The sequence below is a fragment of the Sapajus apella genome, unplaced genomic scaffold, assembly GCF_009761245.1.
Source record: "Sapajus apella isolate SASKATOON/1434 unplaced genomic scaffold, GSC_monkey_1.0 scaffold2, whole genome shotgun sequence".
Taxonomy (NCBI): domain Eukaryota; kingdom Metazoa; phylum Chordata; class Mammalia; order Primates; family Cebidae; genus Sapajus; species Sapajus apella.
In genome coordinates, this window is record NW_022436942.1 from 52,566,198 (window position 1) to 52,590,935 (window position 24,738).

The following is a 24,738-nucleotide window of genomic DNA, read 5'->3' on the forward strand; positions in this document are numbered from 1 at the left end:
TCACCCCTAAGACCTAGTGCTCTCTGTACGACAAGGCTTGTGTCTTTCCATGTGGAAGTCAGTGCTTATTACATCCAATGCCTGCGTTCACAGAGGACAGAGTTCCTTCTAAGGCAGCCTGCCTAGGACACCAGAAATTAAGCAGGGGTCTGTGGCTCCGTTGTCTGGCTGTGACCAAATTTGTTCTTTCTGCCTTGCCTGTTAGTGAACCTATTGCCAGACTGAGATGTAAATGTCATTTCTGGTGTACATTAAGAAGATGTGAAATAATTAGCTCAAAGCCGTGGTTATGGAGCAAAATATTAAAAATGTAAGTTAGAAAATCCTCGTGATTACAATGTCCATGTGAATGGTGAGGGTAGGGAGTCTGTCGCGTCTTATGTGTGTGCACGAGGGAGGTGTATTTGTGTTGAATAAGTACGCATAAAGAGTGCATTAGCAGTAGATCTGAGAACTTATGGATGGGGGTGGGAGTGGAAATCCACGTTTTAACAACATGTTTTCCTTCTTCACAGTCAAGTGACGTTTTCTCAAACATCTGTCCTGTGAGCAAAGCAGTGAGGGACATACATCAATGCTAAGGGCTTGGGAGAGGAATTCTGGAGGAACACTACCCACTTAATTTAGCTCAGCTCTATGAAAGATGACAGGGTTTGGGACTATTCCTGGCCACTTCCGAGATTCTGTGAAAACTGGAAGTAAAGTCATTAAGTAAAATGGGCATTTATCCTTTTGGTAATTTGCCTTGAGTCAGAAAGTCTAGACACTCCCCTGGGAATGGGGGCGGAATGTGGGTCGTGGCTACGAGCTTCAGGACTTTGGAAACAGAAAAGGCAAAGACCTGGAAGGTCCTGAGGCAAATGGGCTCAACAGATCTTTTTTCTGTTTTTTGAGACAGAGTCTCACTCTGTCACCCAGGCTGGAGTACAGTGGCATGATCTTGGCTCACTGGAATCACCACCTCTCAGATTCAAACGATTCTCATGCCTCAGCCTCCTAAATAGCTGGGTTTACAGGCACGCACCACCACACCCAGCTAATTACTGTATTTTTAGTAGAGATGGGATTTCACCATGTTACCAGGCTGGTCTCGAACTCCCGAGCTCAGGCTAACCATCTGCCTCAGCCTCCCAAAGTGCTGGGATTGCAGGCGTGAGCCACCACACCCAGCTGAGAGTTCTTGATGAAGGCACATAAAGCAAAATGAAAGCCCACTGCTCTGGTGTTTAGACACAAACCAGGCCTCACCCGACTTGGAGACAGGCAGCCCCACTCAACAGGAGAGTTACGACCTCAGCCAAATCTGGGGACCACCAATTTCCTACCAGGGCAACCTGAGAATATAATCTCTCTGGGTCTCAGTTCCTTCGCCTCTTAAATAGGTACAACCATTGTAACAACTGAAATAGCTAACGCTGACGAAGAACTTCCTGTGTATCAGGCTCTGTAATAAATACTACATTCATGGACTCTTCTTGACAATCCTACAATGTAGTATTATTATATTTCACTGATTCTAAGATGTTCTTTTTTATATTTTAACATTCTCTGTTATCAGGATGAATAATTATTAAGAAAGCATATAAGTCATGGTTAATTTTTTTTTCTAAGAGACACAGGCTTGCTATGTTGCCCAGGCTGGTCTTAAACTCCTGGTCTCAAGTGATTTCCCCGTATCAGCCTCCCAAAATGCTGGGATTACAGGTATGAGTCACCACACCTAGCCAGTCATGATTAAATTTATACTTTAAAATCTTTTTAAGTGATATATAAATTGATGGTGTGTTAGATTCAGTGAGGAAACTGAGGCAGAGATATGAAAACTGAGGCACAGGTAGGTTGAATAACTTGCCAAAGTTCATGCAGTTAGAAAATGGTAGAATGAGAGTTTGAACCCATGCTGTTTCTAGAGTTGACTTTCTTCTAAGGTGCTAAACTTCCTGGTCCCTCCACTTACTAGCTGTGTGATCTTGGGCATATTCTTAACCTCTCTGTGCCTCTGGGGTTTTTTCACCTGTGAAATGGTGATAATATTAATAGTAACTGCTGGCCGGGCGCGGTGGCTCAAACCTGTAATCCCAGCACTTTGGGAGGCTGAGGCAGGCAGATCACCTGAGGTCAGGAGTTCGAGACCAGCCTGGCCAATATGGTGAAACCCCATCTCTACTAAAAATACAAAAAATTAGCCGGGCATGGTGGCGGGTGCCTGTAATCCCAGCTACTCCGGAGGCTGAGGCAAGAGAATCGCTTGAACCCAGGGGGCAGGGATTGCAGTGAGTCAAGATCGCGCCACTGCATTCCAGCCTGGGCCAACAAGAGAAAAACTCCATCTCAATAATAATAATAATAGTCAGTGCCTCATAGGATTGTCATGAAGGTTAAACAAATTTATATATGTAAAGTTCTGAAAATAGTGCCTAACATACGGCAAGTATTCAACAAACTTTAGCTACAACTGCTTTTTATTATTCTAAAGAGAAAACCAGCATCAATTGATATGAATAGACAACTGGAAAAAGGAAGGCTGTGACTAGCAAAAGGAGAATGTGTTCATCTCTGTGTCCCTAAAATCATCTTGGCCCCAGGATAGGTATGCTTACCATACTTTGGGAAATGCTTTTTTGTTCTATCTCTCCAAAATTGAGAGATCAAGTAAAAGTGAGATGGGACACATGGCTGAGAGGGAGTGGCTGTGATAGGTGAGGCGGGAGGGACAAGCAGAAGGATGAGGTGGGGCAACAGAGCTAGGGCTGCCCTGGGTTTGCTTAGGACGTGAGAACAGCATGGTGCTTATGCTGGGGTGGCCATAGCAGTTGGAAGGAGCTATGCTGAGTGAAATGAAAGAGAATTTCAATCTGCAGGTTGCAATTCATTAGTAAGTTATGGGATGAATTTGGTGGGTCACAATCAGTATCTTTAGAAATACAGGAGAAGAGGCCAGGCATGGTAGCTCACACCTGTAATCCCAGCACTTTAGGAGGCTGAGGCAGGCCTGATCCTCTGAGGTCAGGAGTTTGAGAATAGCCTGGCCAACATGGTGAAACTCCGTCTCTACTAAAAATATTTTTAAAAATTAGCCAGGAGTGGTGGTGCACACTTGTAATCTCAGCTACTTGGGAGGCTGAGGCACCAGAATCACTTGAACCTGGGAGGCGGAGCCTGCAGTGAGCTGAGATTAGGCCACTGCACTCCAGCCTAGGTAATAGAACGAGACCCTGTCTCAAAAAAAACAAACGACAAAAACAGAAAAATACAGGAGAAGACAAGGGAAGGCAGGGGAATGCAGGGGAAAGCAAGATAAGTATCAGAGCATATCATATGTAATAACAATACACATTGTTGTATTGAGCTTGTATCTCAGTTAGGAGTGTATGGATGTGCATAATGGGTTGGGATGTAAAAGGTGTTTCCATGGGTCTCAGTGCAGAAGCTTAGAAGCCACTGGACTAAAGCAAAGATGAGATTCCGTGTTGCCGGAAAAATAAATGTACAATATAAATTTAAAGTAATATGTTTTATATTAACAACCAAGGACCCCTGTTTCCACATGAATATAACTTTCTAGAAGCATTCAGGGACCCTGACACACTGTATATCATCTGTAAAACAATATCCCTTTCTGCACCTCTTGGCCTTCGGGAAGCTACTCACCCCACGCCACCCCTCAACCCTGCCCGGATCCTGGGCTGACTTTGACTTTGCCTTTCCTTGGCTCAGCCAATTTGCCTTAGACCCAGTTCCTGTCCCTCCCTCCCACATCTTTCCAGATGTCCAGGATCAGGATGAGGGCCAGCTTTTGTTGATCCACACACAGCCTGGGACTCCACACATGAACCTAGTCACCTCAGGAGACTGAGGTTTTGTGTTTTATTTAAGTGTTCTTGAAATACACATAACAAAGAATGACAGTGAACTGGAGAAGTAACACTCCCCAGTAGTGAAGCAACGCAAACTCATGTGGAGCCTGAGTCTGAACAGGCTCCAAATCAAGGGTTGGGTGATGGATCCTATGGCTCAGATTGGAACCAGCAAAACAGCTCTGAAAGAATAAGTCTAGCTTCATTTATACCAAAAAGTAAACAGAGACAAGCATTAAATCTGAATCAAGTTAACATTGTTTAAAAATGTACACATGTGGCCGGTCACGGTGGGTCACACCTGTAATCCCAGCACTGTGGGAGGCTGAGGTGGGTGAATCATCTGAGGTCAGGAGTTCAAGACTAGCCTGGCCAACATGGTGAAACCTCATCTCTACTAAAAATACAAAAATTAGTCAGGCATGCTGGCGCACACCTGTAATCCCAGCTACTTGGGAGGCTGAGGCAGGAGAATTACTTGAACCCAGGAGGCGGAGGTTGCAGTGAGCCAAGATTGCACCACTGTACCTCACCCTGGGTGACACAGCAAGACTCCGTCTCAAAAAAAAATACAAAAAAAACCCACATGCAAGTATCAGAATAACGGGATTAAAATGCCTGCCAAAAATCTGGGAAGCTCTTTCTCTGACAATACAGAACAGGGCCAAGTCCAAACGGTATGAAGCAACTCTCAAACAGATGCCTGGCACAGGACCAGCCATTGCTTCCTTTCTAATGTCTATACCCATCAAGCCACATGAACATGTGTATTTTCTAAATTATTTTTAACTTGTAGGTAAAACAGTAACTAGAAATCATCAGTTAGCATCATAGGGAGGCCCCCAGAAGAAAAAGGAGTCAAATCTTATTAACATATAAAAATGGAGGTAATAAGCCTGTTTTACAAAAGGTGAATGAAACATAGACATTAGCAGACTCGTAATAATTCATTAAAATTATCTCAAGGTTAAAAAAAAGACAAAGCCTGGGCATCATTGAGGGTAATAAACACTTCACATGCAAGAATTCCCGTAATGAAGGCGTTTAAAACACAGCTACTATATTTGTAAACTTTTGTTGTTTGCGATTCAAGTACGTATATCTTACTATTCAGTGGCTTCTTTTTGGTCACTATTACATAAGTACGATTTTTCATTAACTATTTATTCTTCTTATTAATATGAAACAGAAAAAAATTAAGATTCTAGGAAATATCCCTTGCTATTAATTCATTTTTAAACTGATTTTTATATCAGCTTTCCAAATTTCCCAGGATTTATAGAAACCTAGCTATTGAATAAATTGAGACATGAATGTATTACCGCTTAAGTCTTGTAGAAATCCAGATAGAAGTTGGCAGCAGGCAGGAGAAGAGGTTGGCCAAATCCTTGGGGTCTAAAAGGGCTAAATAGCAAACTGGTCTTATCCTGAGTCTCCAAACCCAGGACCTGAGCTTAGAGGAGGCCCAGTTTCTTCACAGCCATTCCTCAAAAGCATTCCTGGAATTCCTCACTTGTAAGATCCTTTAGGGCCTGTGCACATTCTCTGGGATTTTCTTAGAAGTAGCCAACCTTCATTCTTTTCAAAATGGCCAGAAGTCAGTTGGATTTAGATCCAGTGAATCAGGTCAAATGCATTAAAATAAACTGTGACTTTGAAGTGACAAGTCTGTCTTTCTCATCTAGTTCATAAACAGACCCTGTAGGAATAAACACATCAGTTCCTTAAGGGACATGGAAAATGGTGTGGTTGGTGGGGGATAACTAACAAAATTACTAATCTTAATGGCATGCAGCCAGGATTAGAGCTAATAAAGTTGACACCAGCTTCTCAAAGCTTGACTTTAATGTTTAACAACAAGGAAAAAAATAACGATAAGGAATAAAGTCTATCTCCTCTAATAAGACCTGGATTCCAGGACAATCAAAAATTCTAAGGAGAAGAACTGAGAGCCAGAAAGATCTCTCAGAAAGGTTCCCTTCTGTAGGTAATTCCTCTTCCCCCTCAAGATTGAAAAATAACCAACCTAAATTGGGGACGGGCAATGGAAAAATTTCAGCACTTTCTTTGTTGTTGCAAGTTACATGTGTAATATCAAAAAATAGAAAATAAAGAAGAAAATAAAGCCACTTGCAAGCCTGGCATCAAGAGATAAACCCTGTTAATATGTTTGAGAGTATCTCCTTCAAAACGCTGATCTATAATGTTTGTGTAATTCTATATTTATTTACATATGTACATATAAGTAGATGTACACACATAAAATATATTTTATGGCATGCTATGGATGTTTTTTAATAACTTTGTTTTCTGCTAATAAAATGAATATTTTACATGTCAACAATATATACTTATTTTATCATTTTAGATGGCTACTTCACAGCATTTTTATGAATAGATCATAATTTATTTCATCAAAGTCTAATTTTGAACATTTTTTAAGTATTTACCATTTATGAATAATGCTGAAGTATCTCTACTCAGGCATACAGCTGTAAGCATTTGTTCAATTTCTTCCTCCCCATGGCGAAAGAAAGTCTCCTCGTTATGTTCTGAATATTTGCGTCCCTCCAAAATTCATATATTGAAACCTAATCTGCAGGTGACAGTATCAGGAGGTGGGGCTTTTGGGAAATGATTAGGTCAGGAAGGTGGAGCCTCACGATTGGAATTAGCAACTGTATAAAAAGAGACAGCATGTGAGGACACAGCAAAAAGAGCTGCCTATGTGGCAGTAAACAGGCCCTCACCAGACTCTGCTGGCACCTTGGTCTTACACTTCTCAGCCTCCAGAATGGTGAGAACTAAACTTTTATTGTTTATATGCTACCCAGTGTTTTGTCACCGCGGCCCAAATGGAGTAAGACACTCCTGATATAAATCAAACATTTAAAATTGTAAAATAGGAAGTCCTAGCCAGAGCAATTAGGCAAGAAATCAAAGGCAACCAAATAGGAAAAGAAGGAGTGAAACTATCCCTCTTTGCTGATAATATGATTCTATACCTAGAAAACACTAAAGACTCTGCCAACAGGCCCTGGAACTGATAAATGACTTCAATAAAGTTTCAATGTACAAAAAGCAGTAGCATGTCTCTCCACCAATAACATTCAAGCTGAGAACCAAATCAAGAATGCAATCCCATTTACAATAACCACACACACATAAAATATACCTACAAATACATCTAACCAAGAAGGTAAAAGACCTCTATCTTGAGAACTGCAAAACACTGCTGAAAGAAATCAGATAACACAAGTAAATGGAAAGGTACTTTCCATGCTCATGGATTGGAAGAATCAATATTGTTAAAAAGACCATATTGCTCAAAGCAATCTACAGATTCAATGTTATTCCTATCAAACCAACATTATTTTTCACAGAACTAAAAAAAAAAATCCAAAATTTATATGGAGCTAAAAAAGAGCCTGAATAGCCAAAGCAATCCTAAGCAAAAGGAACAAAGCTGGAAGCATCACATTACCTGACTTCAAACTACAGTAATATAAAGCTACAGTAACCAAAACAACATGGCACTGATACAAAAACAGACCCACGGACCAATGGAATAGACTGAAGAACCCAGAAATAAAGCCACACACCTACAGCCATCTGGTTTTTGACATCAACAAAAATAAGCAATAAGGAAAGGACTCATCATTCAATAAATGGTGCTGGGATAACAGGCTAGCCATATGCAGAAGAATGAAACGATCCTACATTTCATTGTGTACAAAAATTAATTCAAGATGGATTAGAGATTTATATGTAAGACTTCAAACTATAAGAATCCTAGAAAAAAACCTAGGAAACACCATTCTGGACATCAGCCTTAAGGAAATAATTTATGACTATGTCCCCAAAAGCAATTGCAACAAAAACAAAGATTGACAAGTGGGACCTAATTAAAATAAAGAGCTTCTGCATAGCAAAAAGAAGCTATTGACAGAGTAAACAGAGAACCTACAGAATTGGAAAAAATATTCACAAACTAGGCACCTGATAAAGGTCTAATGTTCAAAATCTATAAGAAACTTAAGCAAAAACACATAACTCCATCAAAAATGGACAAAAGACATAAACAGATAATTTCTCAAAAGAAGACATACAAGCAGCCAACAAACATATGAAAAATGCTCAATATCACCAATCATCAGATAAATGCAAATCAAAACCACAATGAGATACCATCTCACACCAGTTAGAATGGCTATTATTACAAAGTCAGTTCGTAACAGATTCTGGAGGGCTGTGAAGAAAAGGAAACACTTATATGTTATTGGTTGGAGTGTAAAGGGAATGCTTATACACTGTTGGTGGGAATGTAAATTAGTTCACCACGGTGGAAAACAGTTTGGAGATTTCTCCAAAAAACTAAAAACAGAATTACCATTTGATCCAGCAATCCCATTTCTGGGTATATATGTAAAGAAAAATAAATTGTTCTACCAAAAAGACATATGCACCTGTATGTTCATTGCAGCACTATTCACAATAGCAAAGACATGGAATCAACTTAGGTGCCCATCAATGATGGATTAGATAAAGGAAGTGTGGTATATACATACCATGGAATACTATGCAGCCATAAAAAAGAAACAAATAATGTCCTTTGCAGGAAAATGGATGCAGCTGGAGGCCATTATCCTAAGCAAAGTAATACATTTTCCTACGCAGAGTAATACAGTAAGCAAACCAAATACCACATGTTCTTACTTAAAAGTGGGAGCTAAACATTGGATACTCATGGTCATAAAGACGTCAGCAAAATAAACTAGGGACTATTGTGGGGAGGGGGAAGGGAGAAAAGGGTTGAAAAACTAATTATTGAATACTATGCTCAGTATCTGGATGAAGGATCATTTGTACCCCAAAACTCAACATCATGTAATACACTCAGGTAACAAACCTGTACATGTACCCCCTAAATCTAAAATAAAAATTGAAATAAAAAAATAGCAAAATAATCAATACATTAAGGAAAAATATAAAAGCCACCTTTCTGAGAAAACAACTAACATATCAGTGACCATTCTTCCATGTAACTCTTTATGCATTATGTACACATAGGCATAACATATGTGTATGTGTGTGTGCACGCGTGTGCATTTATGTGTGTTTATATACACACGTGAGGTTTAAGGGGGGCATTTTTAAAGGGATTGATGATATATAATTCTCTGTTTCTTAACAATATACAATGGAAATTCCTTGAGGCCAGGTAGTATAGGTAATTAATTTTTAATTTTTGCATAAAATTCTACTGTATGCATTATCATTCAGCTATTCTTTTATTAATGGAGATTTGATTTGTTATCAGCTTTTTGTTACTAAAACACACACACACACACACACACACACACACACATACACACACACACAGTTATAATACTGAGGCTTTTATTTCTATAGTAGAGAGTCCCAGGAATGAGATTCTTGTTTGAACTCCATGTGCATTTAAATTTTCAGTAGAGATCTTGAATTGCTTTTTCACATTTCTACCAGTGATATATGAAAGTGCCGTTGCCCCAACTCCCATCTCTGCTAATAATAGGTGCTATTACACTTTGATTTTTGCCACTCTGATGGCTATGATCACGGTAATTTTCATTTCTATTTCTCTGCCTATTGGAGAAGATTGAACGTTTTATCACACTTGCTCTTCTGTCAATTGCCCATTCATATCCCCAACCTATTTTGCTATTGGGTTATCTTTATCTTATTAAATTGTGACAGAGCTTTTTTTATATAGATAGATACAATTTTTTTCTATCATTTGAATTTATAATATTTTTCCCAGCTTGTTTACCTAGTGATTTTGTTTTTGGTATCTCTTGCACTACAAATAATACCTTGAAATTTTATGAAGGTTAGGTTTATCACCTGCATTTGTTTAAAAGATTTCTTTAATTCTTAGGAATACAGACAATTACCTAATTTTTTTCTAAAATGGTTATTATTTATTTTTTACTTTCAAGTCTTAAATTCATTAGAAATTTATTTCATAATATAAACTAGGGGGCCCAAATTAATTTTCTTCTAAGAGCCTATCCAATTGTGATGAGATTATTAATTAAATTTCCCCACAATGAAATAATGAAATATCACCTTCCTGAGGTATTACACAATTCTGAGCTCTCTTTATTGTTATTTTTTACTGATTTGGGAGTAATCTTGTGCCTAAACTGTACTTTTTTTATTATCCTGGCTTTTAAATAGTTTTAATACTGCCTTCCTTTTTTTTTTTTTTTGAGACAGAGTCTCAATCTGTTGCTCAGGTTGGAGTGCAATGGAGTGATCTCAGCTTACTGCAACCTCCGCCTCCCGGGTTCAAGCAATTCTCCTGCCTCAGCCTCCTGAGTAGCTGGGATTACAGGTGCGCACCACCATGCCCACCTAATTTTTGTATTTTTAACAGAGATGGGTTTTCACCATGTTAGCCAGGCTAATACTATCATTCTTTAGTCATCAATTTGAGTATTTTATATGATTAAAATTGCCAGAGAGATTCTAAGGAAGTTGTGCTAAATTTATATACTATTTTCAGGAGAACAGATCTATTTGAGAATAAGTATTACTTTTCAAGAACGTGGTATAAATTTCTAGTTGTTCAGATCCTATTTTTGTCCTCCAGCAGGATTTTATTTTTTACGTGGGTCCTATTCCTTTCTCGTATAATTTATTACTATTTGATGATTTTTGTTTCTATTATGAATGGAATAGTTTCCTCATTTTCATTTGTATGTGGGCACGGCTCATATAGAAAAAGCTAATGATGCTATATCTTCATGTCTTATCTATCCAATCCATCGAATTCTTTTACTTCTACATATTTTTTACTAGTTTCTTGATGATATCAGGTAGAAAATTATATTGCCAGCAAAACGTTTCACCTCTTTCTTTCCATATTTATACTGTGCATATTATGTTTATTGCATTTACTAAAATATTTAGACAATGTTAAATAATCATAGTAATAGTATGATGTTGTGAAATACATATTTGGTCTCCATCCGTTTGCTAGCACATAGCTCCTAAAATCCTTGGAATCCTCAAAGTGATAAAACATCTTTTTGTATGCTAATAAGTTGACTGTTGTCTGACTGCCCCTAGATAGCTTCATGATGGGTGCTGGTCACCAGAAAGACCAGTGTAAAATTAGAGAGCTGGGACTTTTCAACCCTGCTCCTCAACTTCTGAGGAGGGTAGAGGAACTGAAGGTTAGGCTGAGCACCAATGGCTAATGGTTGAATCAGTCACGCCTCCAATATGAAGCTCTTCCAAAAGCCCAGGAGGACAGAATTCAGCAGAGCTTCCATATAGTTAAACACATGGAGGTTCCTGGAGGATGGCTGTCCAGGGAAGGTGTGGAAGTTTCCCTGTCCTTCCCCACACCTCACCCTATGCATCTCTTTATCTTCATTATTTATTTTATCAAATAATAAAATACTATTTTTTGTCATTTTTTAAATAATAAACCAGTAAACCCAAGTGTTTCCCTCAGTTATGTGACCTGGCCTAGCAAATTAATTCCAACCCTAGAAGGAGGTCTCATGGGAACCCCAATTTACAGCCAGTTGATCAGACACACAGGTAAAACAACCATGGGCTTGCAATTGGCATCAGAGTGGGGTTCAGTCTTATGGGTCTGAGTCCTCAACCTGTGTGATCAGATGCTATCTCCAGGTAAACCGTGTCAGAATTGAATTGAATTAGAGGACACCTAATTGGTGTCTGCTGCAGAATTGTTCACCTGTGTTCTGGTGTCAGAAGCAGGTTGTAAAAGTATAGTGGGAGAAATTGAGTTAGTTTTTTCTACAGTAGGCATTCCTGTCTTGTTTTTCATTTTACCAGAAATACCTACAACTACAGGAATATAAATGTATTAGTCACATATTGTTATGTAACTTCAGCTTTGCTGCAATAATGAACAACCCTAAAATATCAGATTCTTACAACAACAAAATTTTATTTTTTTGCTGACATTATGTACTGGCCACTAATAGGTTGTGGTTTTGTGCCAAGTGGTTTTCAGTCCGGATCTACTAAAGGTAGAGGATCCATCTGGGATCTGCTAGTCTGTGATAGAAGGAAGGAAAAGAACAATGACCAAACCATGAGATGGTCATTAATGCCTCTGCTCAGAAGTGACATGCATTTCTTCTACTCACATTCTTTGGCCACAGCAAGTCACAAGCCAAGCCTAGTGTCAATGTTGTGGAAAAGAATAACTCAGATAGAGAGAGAAGCAAATAACTGAAGACAAGATAATCTCACCCCCCTGCCCCTCGCCAGCCGCCGTGCTCAAAAATATTTGCTTTCCTCCCTTTTGGTCAAAAACTGAACTCACTCCTTCCCCAAGGAAGTCCCCTAAAAAGTCCCATCCAATTGTGAATGACAAAGCTATTCAAGAATTTTTTCATAGTTCTTAAACCAAATTTGGATGTGGCTCCCCTTGATCTTGAAACCTAAAAGCTACAAAAAAGAATACTCCCAACACACAGTGGTAGAAAACAGGGACGAGCCAATTCATACTCCAAACAAAAAAGGAAAAGGATGAAAAGTACACAGCAGTCACTGATCCATAGCAATACGGAAATTCCTCAGAGGAAATGCAAGATCCTCAAATCCTGGGTGGCGGGGAATTTCTTGATTAGCCATTATCTTCGCCCCTTGCAAGTAGCTTTTTGTTTTGTTTTGTTTTCTATTTGAGACGCTCTACTCTCTCAGAGGTCTTTCCATTTCTACTATCTCTCTTGATCATATTTTTAAAGGGCATTGGAGAATGTGCCCTCCTTTGGAGTTCAACACCTGTCTTTCTCCTCTTGCCCTTTGTCAGTAGCAGAAGTTTGAAAGTCTAAAAGTTGTTTCCAGCCTTGAGCAAACACTGACCACTCCAGGCTAGTGGCTCTTTTGGTGACACAGGTTTCTCGAAGTGGTGCCCACTTTTCTCTCGATTTTGTTGGAAGTAACTTAAGCTTATACATTTCTGTAGGAAAATCATGAAACGGTCATTTTTTTTTTTTTTTTTGCCCCTGAGCCATGTTTTCCAACTGAAAAGATTTGCTGAGTATCACCACCTTCATTAATTCTGAGTGTTTAACAGGAGATTTGATGACTATAGTCTTGATTTAGTTCTTGCCAGAAAGCTGTCTTATTGGTCCTTGTTGTTTGAAGCATTTCTCAATTTTATTTTATTTTGGTTGGAGATGATAAACAGTTCAGTTTTCCAGTTATACATGTAACCCAGGCAATTCTTTTCTGCGTTTATCTTCTCCTTTTAATAATTTATCAAACTAAGACAATAGCTACCAAGCCATAATTGTAACATTTTGTTTCCCAATTTCTTCCTAGAAATCCATCAGCTCATTCGACATGTTGTTTGACTTCTGAGATACCACCAGCAATAATTCTGAGGATGTTGTACCATTGGATAACATCAGCTTCCATCTATCATCTAATGACAATTTCCTTTCCATAACTGCCTGGCTCTGAGAGCCAATGCCCTGCATTTTAAGTTTTCTTTGTTGGTTGGTTTTTCTTTTGTTTGTTTGTTTGTTTTTGGTAGCACTCTACTTCTGGTGACAATTTTGTATTATGTAGCATTTACTATGATATGCTGTGGTAACAACCAATCCGAAAGCCTCAGTGGTTTATAGCAATCAAGTTTTATGTTTCAGTTACCTTACCTATTGGCTGTGGGTAAGCCGTGGTTCTGCTCTTGTGTTTTCTCATTCTCAGATCCAGGCTAAGTCCAGCTTTTCAGTGAATTTGCCAATTACAAAGCGGAAAATAGCAACGGCCAATTTATGCAATGGCCAATTTATTCAATTGGCTTTTAAAACTTCAGCTCTAAAGTAACATATATCACTTCCCCTCATATTCGCTGCGAAAGCAAATCATATGGCCTAACAATGGCCCCATGATGTCAATGTGGCAGAGAAGCACAATATAATCCTCTCACAGGGAAGGCAATAAACAGTTGGGAACAATAGTATAATCTACCACAGCATTTCATCATTTAGAATATTTGCTATTGCTTTTTCATGCATAATCTTTATCATGAAGTGTGTGTGCATGTATATTTTAAAAGACAATTGCTGAGTTTATCCAAACTCTTCACAATATCTAATGACATGATAAAACAGTTGTCCACTTTTAACTTATTGATATAATATTTGTAATTTTTCCTATACTTAACTACTCTTGAATTTCTAAAATACACTATACTCAGTAACTGTGGATTTTTCTCTTGGTAACCCAGTGAATTCTATTTAATAAAGTATAAAATTTTTGCTTCTATATTCAATATATAGAAGCAATTTTTGCTTCATTTTTCTAGTATGATTGGTTGGTAATGTTCTTTTCTGGTTCAGTTTCAGTTTAGTTATTAAATTATGGTAGATTCATATGAATTGGGAAATTTTTAATCTTTACTCGTATAAATTACTATTTACCAACATTCTCTATTCTTAAAGCTAGCTACAAGTCAGGTTTGAAATTACCTGATCCTGAGGACTCTAACATAATAGTGTATTAACTATCTATTCCAACCTTTTGGTGGCAAATGATCTCTTAAAATTTTCTACTCCCTGGGTCACTTTTGAGAACTTAACATTTATAAGAGAATCCTTTACTATAGGTTTTCAAATTTATTGTCAAAGAGTTGCGCATACATTTTATTATAATATGTTTTATTTTGAGAGCTTGTTTGGAGGTTCAAGCAGGGAGCGCAGTTACTCATATACCCTTGACCAAAGTCCTTCTCTATCAGGGATGGTCATCCTCTTCGACTGAGCATGCAGCTTCAGGAGGGAATCACATGTAGTGGTGAGGGAGGAATGGGACACCTGCCTAGCCAGCCAGATAGCAACCCTGGGATCAGTGCGTGACAGATGTCTCATGCAGACCACCCTCACATCCACCTTTTTTATTTTATATCTGTAATTATGTCTTTTTGTTCATTCCAATGGGTAAGTTTTTATACTTTTTTCATAATCACACCAGTGATTTACATATATATTTCATTGATCAAGAAGTAGGTTTTGAATTTAGTTTACCTTTTACTATTATTTTATTTTCTGATTCATTAATTTCAGCTCTTATCTTTATAAATTTCATTTTTAGTTTATTTCCTTGTTCAAATTTTAATTTTTTAAGAAAAGTACTACCTTTTTGTAAATGTTTGACTTCTTAAATAGCAGAGAAAATTGTAACTATAAGTTTTTCTATGTCAGTCTTTCATGTTTTATGGTGTAAATGGACTCATTCATTATTTTCTATTTATAGAAATTTATAATATAAATGTTATCACTGCTACACACTATTTATCTTCAGACACATAAAGTTATGCTTCTATATTCTCTTTTTGGTTGATCTCATCCCACTGCTATGATTTAAGCTACCGCTTTTAAGCTGATGGTTTCCAAATTTTCCAGAAGCTACAGGCTCTGAGAGCTACCTTGCCTCACGTATATAACCAGCTTGATATGCTTAAACTTGTCAACATTTTCCCAAATCATCAATAACTATACAGTTTCCTCAATTACTTGTATCACTATGTAGCTAGTCACTCAAGTTAGAAACAGAATTCATCTTTCAACCCATATCCTACCAAACACCAAATCCCGATTACTTTATCTTCTGCATAAAGTTTACCTTCATGCAGTCTTCCCCATCTCTGCTGTTGCTGCCCCAGTTTTAATCCTCATCATTTATGCTAGATTATTTCAAAGGTGCAACTTTGATCAAAGACTTTTCCAACACAAACTCTACATAGCCTGCAAGACTCTTTATATTCCCTACTGAAAAGAAAAGCAACTACCAACATTAATAAAAGTGTGAACCATTTAATGAGTTATTCTATTAATGTGTTTTGTATTAAAAAAGATACGGAGAGCACTGGGTAGAGAAAACATCCAACGTTTATTCTCTATCTACTGTGAGCCTAGTCTTGTGCTAGGGTTTTATCATCTTATCTCATTTAATATTATAATATGCTTGTGGGTTGGGCGGTTAGGAATGCTTTCAGCTGCAAGTATCAGAAAATCTCACGGATGGTAGTGTAAATTACAAAGACAGTTAATTCTCTCATGTTATAAAAGTCCAGAAAGTTGGTGTTTCCAGCTCAACCATACCATCGAAGACTCCCAGACTCTATTTTTCCACTTTGCTATGCTTAACACATTGGCTTTTCAACCTTGTGCCTGTTTCTTCACAGAAGCATGAGGGCTAATGAAGCTTTAGCTTTCACAGGGAAAAGAGAAAACAAGTGATGCTGGTGCACTCTCCTTCTGAGCCTGGCCCCTTGACAAGGAAGCAAAAGTTCATTCAGAAGCCTCCAACAGGTTTCTAGTTACATCTCAATAGCTAGACTGGGCCACCTGGCTACGCCCAGTTGTATGGGAAATGAGAGAGTAAAGACTTAGGGTTTCCAGTCTGTATGGTAAATGGCAATCAGGGAGAGGGGGAATGGGAGTGGCTACCAGATGAACCCAGGATAGAGACTTCACATCTGCAATTGTAGGCAAGGTCAAAGATGCCTAAAGGCCTGCTGCTGGTCCTTGGTGAATCCTGGATTGGGAGTTAAGTTCTGTTTCCAAAATTAATGCTGTCTTCTCTATACCATTCCGTCTTTCCAAATACTCTTTCTAGAATAGAATTTCAGATATTTAGACATGGTTTGAGTGACATTTCTTGCCACTTGCTGGTTTCTCCAAAATCACACAACAATATGTTCTCAGACCTTGGACAGAATTATGATGGAAAGTTCTAAAGATGAAGCCTCCCTCCTACCTCTTTGACAAAGTCACATGTAAGCTATGTTCCTTTGGTAAACTGAAACATTAGGGACTATACCAAACTTGTCTTAGATTGGCTTTGAAGTACAGAACTTAAAAAGAAACCACATTCAAAGTGTTTAAACTTGCATGGAATGCTTTCTCTGACCTTCAGATCCCCAGTTGGGAATCCTTGCCAAATTTAATCGTTTGGTTGTGAATAAGCTTGTGAACACAGTCATCCTGAACTTTGGACATGTCACCTTGCCTAATGAATAGCTTGTAACTTAATTAATAGTGATGGTTAAACCTCCTCTAATATATTGGAGAAAAAAAATTAAAATACTCACTTTAGAGTGATTCATCTCAACACAGAATTCATAAGGAGAGAAAATCTGTATATGAAACTTTATATCTTTTGCTTTTTTTTCTCTTTGCTTTAATAAATTAGAATCCACATTTATTAAAGGTTCAATGTTTTGCTGCTGTAAAAAGGACTTAAACCTTTTATTAGTTACTATGTGACAACTGTGACCTTACAATGAGATTATGATTTCGGGTCATAAGAAGTGGGGGAAGTATATATATAAACAGTAAAAACATAAATGTGCACTAATTCTGACTTCATTGGAAATCATTCTTTCCTACAGTAATTTTTAATTCCACCTGCTGAAACTCATTTTTTTATAAAAATGAAGTCATGGGCAACTTAATAGTCAAGGTTACACAAAAAGGGTCTCAAAAACATGTCATTAGTGAACAATTTTTTCTGCAAATCTCAAATCTTTTTCTTTGGAAGCTAACCAATCTCAACTATTAAAACGGACTAAAAAGACCTGTGTCCACCATCAAAGACTGGGTAATCAAGAACATTCACTCTTTTAGCACCGTTACGTTAAAAATTGCTATATTGTTTCCAGTCTCCCTAACAGTTTTAATGATGTCTTCATTTTTCTTTTAAATGTAGACAGCCAGTTTTCCTATGATGGGAGCATATTACTACTGGTGAAATAGGGCATCTTGCATAGAAATGTTCAGCTTTGAACAAGGGACAGCAATTTCTTTACACAGCCTTCCCAAAAACACTGGAAAGACTTGCATTGCTGCTACTACATGAGTTTTCAGATTAAAAATGTTAGCAAAAACAATGATAACTTTCATATTTACAACAATATAGACATATATATGTAATTTTGTGACCCTCTGTCATTTATGTTCAGAGATAAAAGAAATACATCACAGAATCAAACCCTCAGCATTCCTCAAATTTAGTTTATGCTACAACAAGCGTTGCTATAGAAACATTAAATCCCCAGCGGCATTCCTGGAAGTTAAAGATCAGCCTGCAGACATGCTTCCAGATGCTGACTTGCTGGCTTGTTAAATAAAACTTGGCATTTATCGTATGGGAGATTTTATCTCGAAACATACTATGAGGACCACTGGGACATTGAGTGCAGTGCTCGTAATGGAAGAAGTTTATATAGTAAGAAGGGGTCTCAGGAATTTAGATGTGGTGTCTACCAGCCTGATCATTTTCCTCTATCTCCATCAATATTCCCTTTAAAGAAGCAGCTCTAAAATAGGAAACCCCCTAAATGACCAGAGGATGGAAAATCAGTTTATTAATAAAAATTGTTCATCTGTGTTAAGCAGGTTAAGTCTTTCTGGATACCAGTGAGAAGATCACATTTTCCTATAGACACTTTGCGGCTTCTCTTTAAGAGCAATTTCCCCCTGGTAATTATACAGCAGTTTACTCTCAGAAAACAGACTGATTAATGAGGAAGCAGCTAAATGAGTTCTTTCAAATAATGTCTGAAAACGTTCTTGCTTCTGCTTTTGTAATCTGCCTCAAACTGACAGCTTTTTAAAAGAATCTCCTTAGTGAATGCATGACAATTACATTGGAACTCAAAGAATTACCACCAGCCTTAGTTTAAGAAGTCATTTTAAATCATAAGAGGAGTGCTCTATTCATTAAAAGGCCATCTGTCAGATGTTCTCCATCACTGACACCACCCACATCTCTACCTTCTTCTCTTCCTATTGTTTTAACCTCATTTCACTTTTTTGACTGTGTTGGAAGAAAATCAGCCTATCTTGGCAAGGTGTGGTGACTAATGCCTGTAATCCCAGCATTTTGGAAGGCCAAGGTGAGACGATCACGAGATCAGGAGTTTGCGGCTTCAGTGAGCTATGGTCACTCCACTGTATTCCCTAGGCAACAGAGTGAGACCCTGTAAGAAAGAACAAGAAAAGAGGAAGAAGAAGTGGAGAGGAAGGAGCAGAAGGGAGGGGAGGGGAGGGGAGAGGAGGAAGAGGGAAGAGAGGTAGGGAGAGAGAGAGGGAGGGAGGAAGGAAGGAAGGAAGGAAGGAAGGAAGGAAGGAAGGAAGGAAGGAAGGGGAAAGAAAAGAAAGGAAGGAAGGAAGGAAGGAGGGGAGGAGGGGAGGAGGGGAGGAGAGAAGGAAGGAAGGAAGGAAAGAAGGAAGGAAGGAAGGAAGGAAGGAGAAAGAAAATAAAGGAAGGAAGGAAGGAAGGAAGGAAGGAAGGAAGGAAGGAGGGAAGGAGGGGAGGAGAGGAGGAAGGGAGGAGAGAAGGAGAGAAGGAGGGAAGGAGGGGAGGAGGGGAGGAAGGGAGGAGAGAAGGAGAGGAGGAGGGGAGGAGGGGAGGAGGGGAGGAGGGGAGGAGGGGAGGAGGGAAGGAAGGAAGGAAGGAAGGAAGGAAGGAAGGAAGGAAGGAAGGAAGGAGACCTGCCTATCTCCATTGGCCATTTGTCCCCAGGCTGTGAGCTCAACCTTCCACTGAGATACCTTCCTGCCTTGCCAGCCACTGTTCATTAGTCACCAAAGTTCCAACTTTTTTTTTATTTTTTGAGATGGAGTATTGCTCTGTCACTCAGGCTGGAGTGCAATGGCACTATCTTGGCTCTCTGCAACCTCTGCCTTCCAGGTTCAAGTGACTCTCCTGCCTCAGCCTCCTGAGGAGCTGAGACTACAGGCACCTGGCACCATGTCCAGCTAATTTTTGTTTGTTCGTTGATTCTTGTTTTTTGTTTTGGAGATAGAGTCTCACTCTGTCACCCAGTCTGGAGTGCAGGGGTATGATCTCAGCTCACTGCAACCTCCACCTCCTGGGCTCAGGCAATTCTCCTGCCTCAGCCTCCCGAGTAGTTGGGACTATAGGCACACACCACCAAACCCGGCTAATTTTTATATTTTAGTGGAGACGGGGTTTCACTGTGTTGCCCAGGCTGGCCTCAAACTCCTGGGCTCAGGCAATCCGCCCACCTCGGCCTCCCAAAGTGCTGATACTACAGGCGTAAGCCACTGTGCCCAGCCCATTTCTAACTTTTAACAAATGCATATAAATTTAGTAGAAAGTAATTTCTCTTGTGGCCCTTAAAAAGGTGATTGGGGTGGGAGGAAGTCCACTCCTTACATGTGAGCTGTACATAGTGACTTCCTTCTGAAGAGTACAGTATGGGAAGGGGGAACAAGAGAGTCGCTTTACAGTGGACACAGCCCAGGTGATCATGGCCAACATTGGCAGTCATAACCATGTTAACAGTTTGCACCTTTGCTATGATGTGAAGAAAATAATATTTCACCTCAGTGATCTTCCCCAGAATCCGTAACTCAAGTCTAATCATGAAAAACATATCAGACAAATCCCAAGAAGGAAACCTCTCATGATATATCTGACCAGTACTCAACAGTGCAAGTCCTTAAAAACAGAAGTTTAAGAAACTGTCACAGCAAAGAAGTACCTAAGAAGAAGTAATAACTAAATATCATGTGGATGGGAAAAAGGATATTAGGTTAAAATTTATTTATTTATTTATGAGACAGGGTCTCACTCTGTTGCTCAGACTGGAGTGCAGTGGCATGATCACGGCTCACTGTAGCCTCAGCCTCTCAAGGTCAGGTGATCCTCCCACCTCAGCCTCCCAAGTACCTGGGACTATAGGCACACGCCACCATGCCTGGCTAGTTTTTTAATTTATCTGTGGATTTGGGGTCATTCTCTGTTGCCCAGGCTGGTTTCGAATTCCTGGGCTCATGCAATTTTCCTGCCTCAGCCTCCCAAAATGTTGGGATTACAGGTATGGGCCAACATGCCTGGCTTTAAACTTTAAAAATCTGAGTAAACTGTGGACTTTAGTTAATAATAATAATAATGTATCAGCATTGGTTTACTAATTGTAACAAATATACTGTATTAATGTAAGATGTTAATAATAGAGGAAACTATGTGTGGGTGGGGGAACTGTTTAGGGCAACTCTCTTGCTTATCTGCTCAATTTTTCAGTAAATCTAAAACTTTTTTAAAAAATAAACTCTATTAACAACAACAAAAAAGGAAGAAATGGATGAAGGGGTTCAAATTATTCCACCTGAAATATGCCATTCTGATGCAAAGGTGATTTTGTATCAGAAGGAAAGTGAGAAGCATCAAATAACTCTCTGGTTTCCTCTTCTCTGCAAGGAACAGCAGAACAATTTTTAACCACCAGAGACACTCTAGACTCAGCAGCAAGGAGATGGCACCAGAGGCATCTGCATAGCAAAACTTGCTAAAACAATCTTTATCCCTCTCCATGAGTTTTCCCTTATATTGACCTTCCCATGGTTGGCCACACCTAAAAGCCTAAACTCCTTTTCCCTTGTCACTTCTCTACAAATTTATTGCTCTTTGTTAAGATGCTATATAAGCCCAAGTTAACCATGCCTTTGAGTTACTCATTGATGTGGTTTGGCTCTGTGTCCCCACCCAAATCTCATGTCGAATTATAATCCCCACATGTCAGGGTAGGGGCCTGGTGGGAGGTGATTGAATCATGGGGGCAGACACTCACTTCTCATGATAGTGAGTTCTCATGAGATCTGGTCGTTTGAAAGTGTATGGCACTTCCCCCTTCACTCTCTCTCTCTCCTGCTCCACCATGGAAGTATGTGCCTTGCTTCCCCATCACCTTCTATCATAATTGTAAGTTTCCTGAGGTCTCCCAGTTATGTTTCCTATTAAGCCTGTGGAACTGTGAGTCAATTAAACATCTTTTCTTTATAAATTACCCAGTCTCCGGTAGTTCTTCATAGCAGTGTGAAAACAGACTAACACAGAAAGCTGGTACTCGGAGAGTGGGGCACTGCTATAAAGATAACTGAAAATGTGGAAGTGACTTTAGAACTGGGTAATGAGCAGAGGTTGGAGCAGTTTGGAGGACTCAAATAAGACAGGACAATGTGGAAAAGTTTGGAACTTCCTAGAGACTTGTTGAATGGTTTTGACCAAAATGCTGATAGTGATATGGACAATGAAGTCTGGCAGAGGTGGTCTCAGATGGAAATGAAGAACTTATTGGGAACTGGAGTAAAGGTCACTCTTGCTATGCTTTAGCAAAGAGACTGGCAGCATTTTACCACAGCCCTAGAGAGCTGTGGAACTTTGAACTTGAGAAAGATGATTTAGGGTATGTGGCAGAAGAAATTTCTAAGCAGCAAAGCATTGAAGATGTAGCCTGGCTGTATCTAAAAGTGTACACTTATATGTGTGAAGGAAGAGAGGGTCTGAAATTGGAGTTTATATTTAAAAGGGAAGCAAAGTATAAAAGTTTGGAAAATTTGCTGCCCAACCATGCAGAAGAAAATAAAAACCCATTTTCTGGGAGAAATATAAGTTGGCTGCAGAAATTTGCAGTAATGAGGAACCGAACGTTAATAGCCAAGACCATGGGAAAGTGTCTTCAGGGCATTTCAGAAATATTCATGGCAGCCCCTCCCATCACAGGCTCAGAGGCCTAGGAAGAAAAAATGGTTTTGTGTGCCAGGTCCAGGGTCCTACTGCTCTGTGCAGCCTTGGGACACGGCACCCTGTGTTCCAGGTGCTCCAGCTCCAGCCATGGCTAAAAGGGGCCAAGGTATAGTTTGGGCCATTGCTTCCGAGGGTGCAAGGCCCAACTCTTGGTGGCTTCTATGTGGTGTTGGGTCTGTGGGTGCACAGAAGGCAAGGGTTGAGGTTTGGGAACCTCCGCCTAGATTTTGGAGGATGTATGGAAATACTTGGATGTCCACGCAGATGTCTGCTGCAGGGATGGAGCCCTCATAGAGAACCTCTACTAGGACAGTACAGAGGGTAAATGTGGGATCAGAGCCCCCACACAGAGTCCCCACTGGCGCACTGCCTAGTGGACCTGTGAGAAGAGGGCCACCATCCTCCAGACCCCAAAATGGTAGACCCACTGACAGCTTGCAGTGTGCACCTGGAAAAGCCACAGGCACTCAATGCCAGCCTGTGAAAGTAGCCATAGGGGTTATACCTTGCAAAGCCACAGGGGCAGAGCTACCCCAGGCTCTGGGAGTTCACCTCTTGTATCATTGTACCCTGGATGTGAGACATGGAGTCAAAGGAGGATTTTTGGAACTTGAAGATTTGATGACTGCCCTGCTGGGTTTTGAACTTGCATGGAATCCATAGCCCCTTTGTTTTGGTCAATTTCTCACTTTTGCAATGGAAGCATTTACCCAATGGCTTTACCACCACTGGATCTTGGAAGTAACTAACTTATTTTTGATTGTACAGGCTCATAAGCAGAAAAAAACTTGCCTTGTCTCAGATGAGACCTTGGATTTGGACTTTTCAGTTAATGCTGGAATGAGTTAAGATTTTGAGGACTGTTAGAAAGGCATGATTGGTTTTGAAATGTGAGAAGGGCATGAGATTTGGAAGGGGCCAGGGGCAGAGTGATATAGTTTGGCTCTGTGTCTCCACCTAAATCTCATGTTGAATTGTAAGCCCCTTGTGTTGGGGGAGAGGCCTTGGTAGGATGTGATTGAATCACAGAGGCATACTTCCCCCTTGCTGTTTTATGATAGTGAGTTCTCATGATATCTGGTTGTTTGACGGTGTGTGGCACTTCCTTCTTTACTCTTTTTCCCTCTCCTGCTCCACCATGGGAAGATATGCTTTACTTCCCCTTCATCTTCTTCCATGATTGTAAGTTTCCTGATGCCCACTAGTCATGCTTCCTGTTAAGCCTGCAGAACTGCAAGTCAATTAACCTCTTTTATTCATAAATTACCCAGTCTCAGGTAGTTCTTTATAGCAATATGAAAACGGACTAGTACACTCATCACTGAGTTTCTCCCAAGTATATATGTGTGGCATGTGTTAATAAATTTCTGTTTGTTTTTGTCTTATTCATCTGTCTTTTGTCAGTTTAATTTGCAGGGCCTCAGTTGGAGAACCTAGGAGAGTGAAAATAAAAGCTTTTTTCTCCCCTACATGGGAAAGACTAAGGAACATGTATGGCTAATTAGGTATACAAAGCTTGGTATTTGCTGCCATTAAATTTGGGGCCCAAGGTGGGCCCCCAAATGGGAAGGATATAAGGCACAAAGCCCCCACAGGGGAGCTGGACTGGTTGAAATAGCTGGATTCAGTGAGTACGGGACCTATGCTTTCTTTATGACTGTAACTTCATACCCAGCTCAGCATCTTCAATATGAATATTGATTTTCATCAAGTATCCACTATGGCACTGATGCTGCATTAAGTGCTTTAGGTACATTATCCCGAGGACCACCATCTTAGTCCATTTGTACTGCTATAAAGGCATACCCAATGCTGGGCAATTTACAAAGAAAAGAGGTTTATTTGGCTCATGGCTCTGCAGGCTGTACAAGAAGCTTGGTACCAGAATCTGCTTCTGGTGAGGGCCTCAGGCTGCTCTCACGCATGGCAGAAGGCAAAGGGAAGCCAGCATGTATAGAGATCACATAGAAAGAAAGGAAGCAAGAGAGTGGAGAGGTACCAGGATCTTTTTAACAACCAGCTCTCGTGGGAACTGCAAGAATGAGAACTCAGTCACTCCCCAGGTAGGGCACTAATCTGTTCATGAGGGATCAACTCCCATGACCCAAACATCTCCCATTAACCCCCACCTCCAACACTGAAGATCAGATTTCAACATGAGACTTGGAATGTTTAAACTATAGCAAACTATAACCCAATTGCACATGAGGGAAACTGAGGCAGCAAAGTAGTTTACCCAGGGAAACAAAGCTAGTAAATGACAGAGCCAGGACTCAAACCCAGGCAG

General features: G+C 39.7%; 2 long non-coding RNA genes across 2 annotated transcripts in view; both read left to right on the forward strand.

Moving 5' to 3' along the window:
* LOC116564690 overlaps positions 1–24,738 on the forward strand; it is a 57,727-nt gene that overhangs the window by 7,733 nt on the left and 25,256 nt on the right. The window lies entirely within an intron of this gene.
* Positions 1,422–24,613, forward strand: LOC116564695. Its single transcript, XR_004275049.1, has 3 exons — positions 1,422–1,432; positions 5,917–5,926; positions 24,515–24,613. It is a non-coding gene; the product is annotated as an uncharacterized LOC116564695 (long non-coding RNA).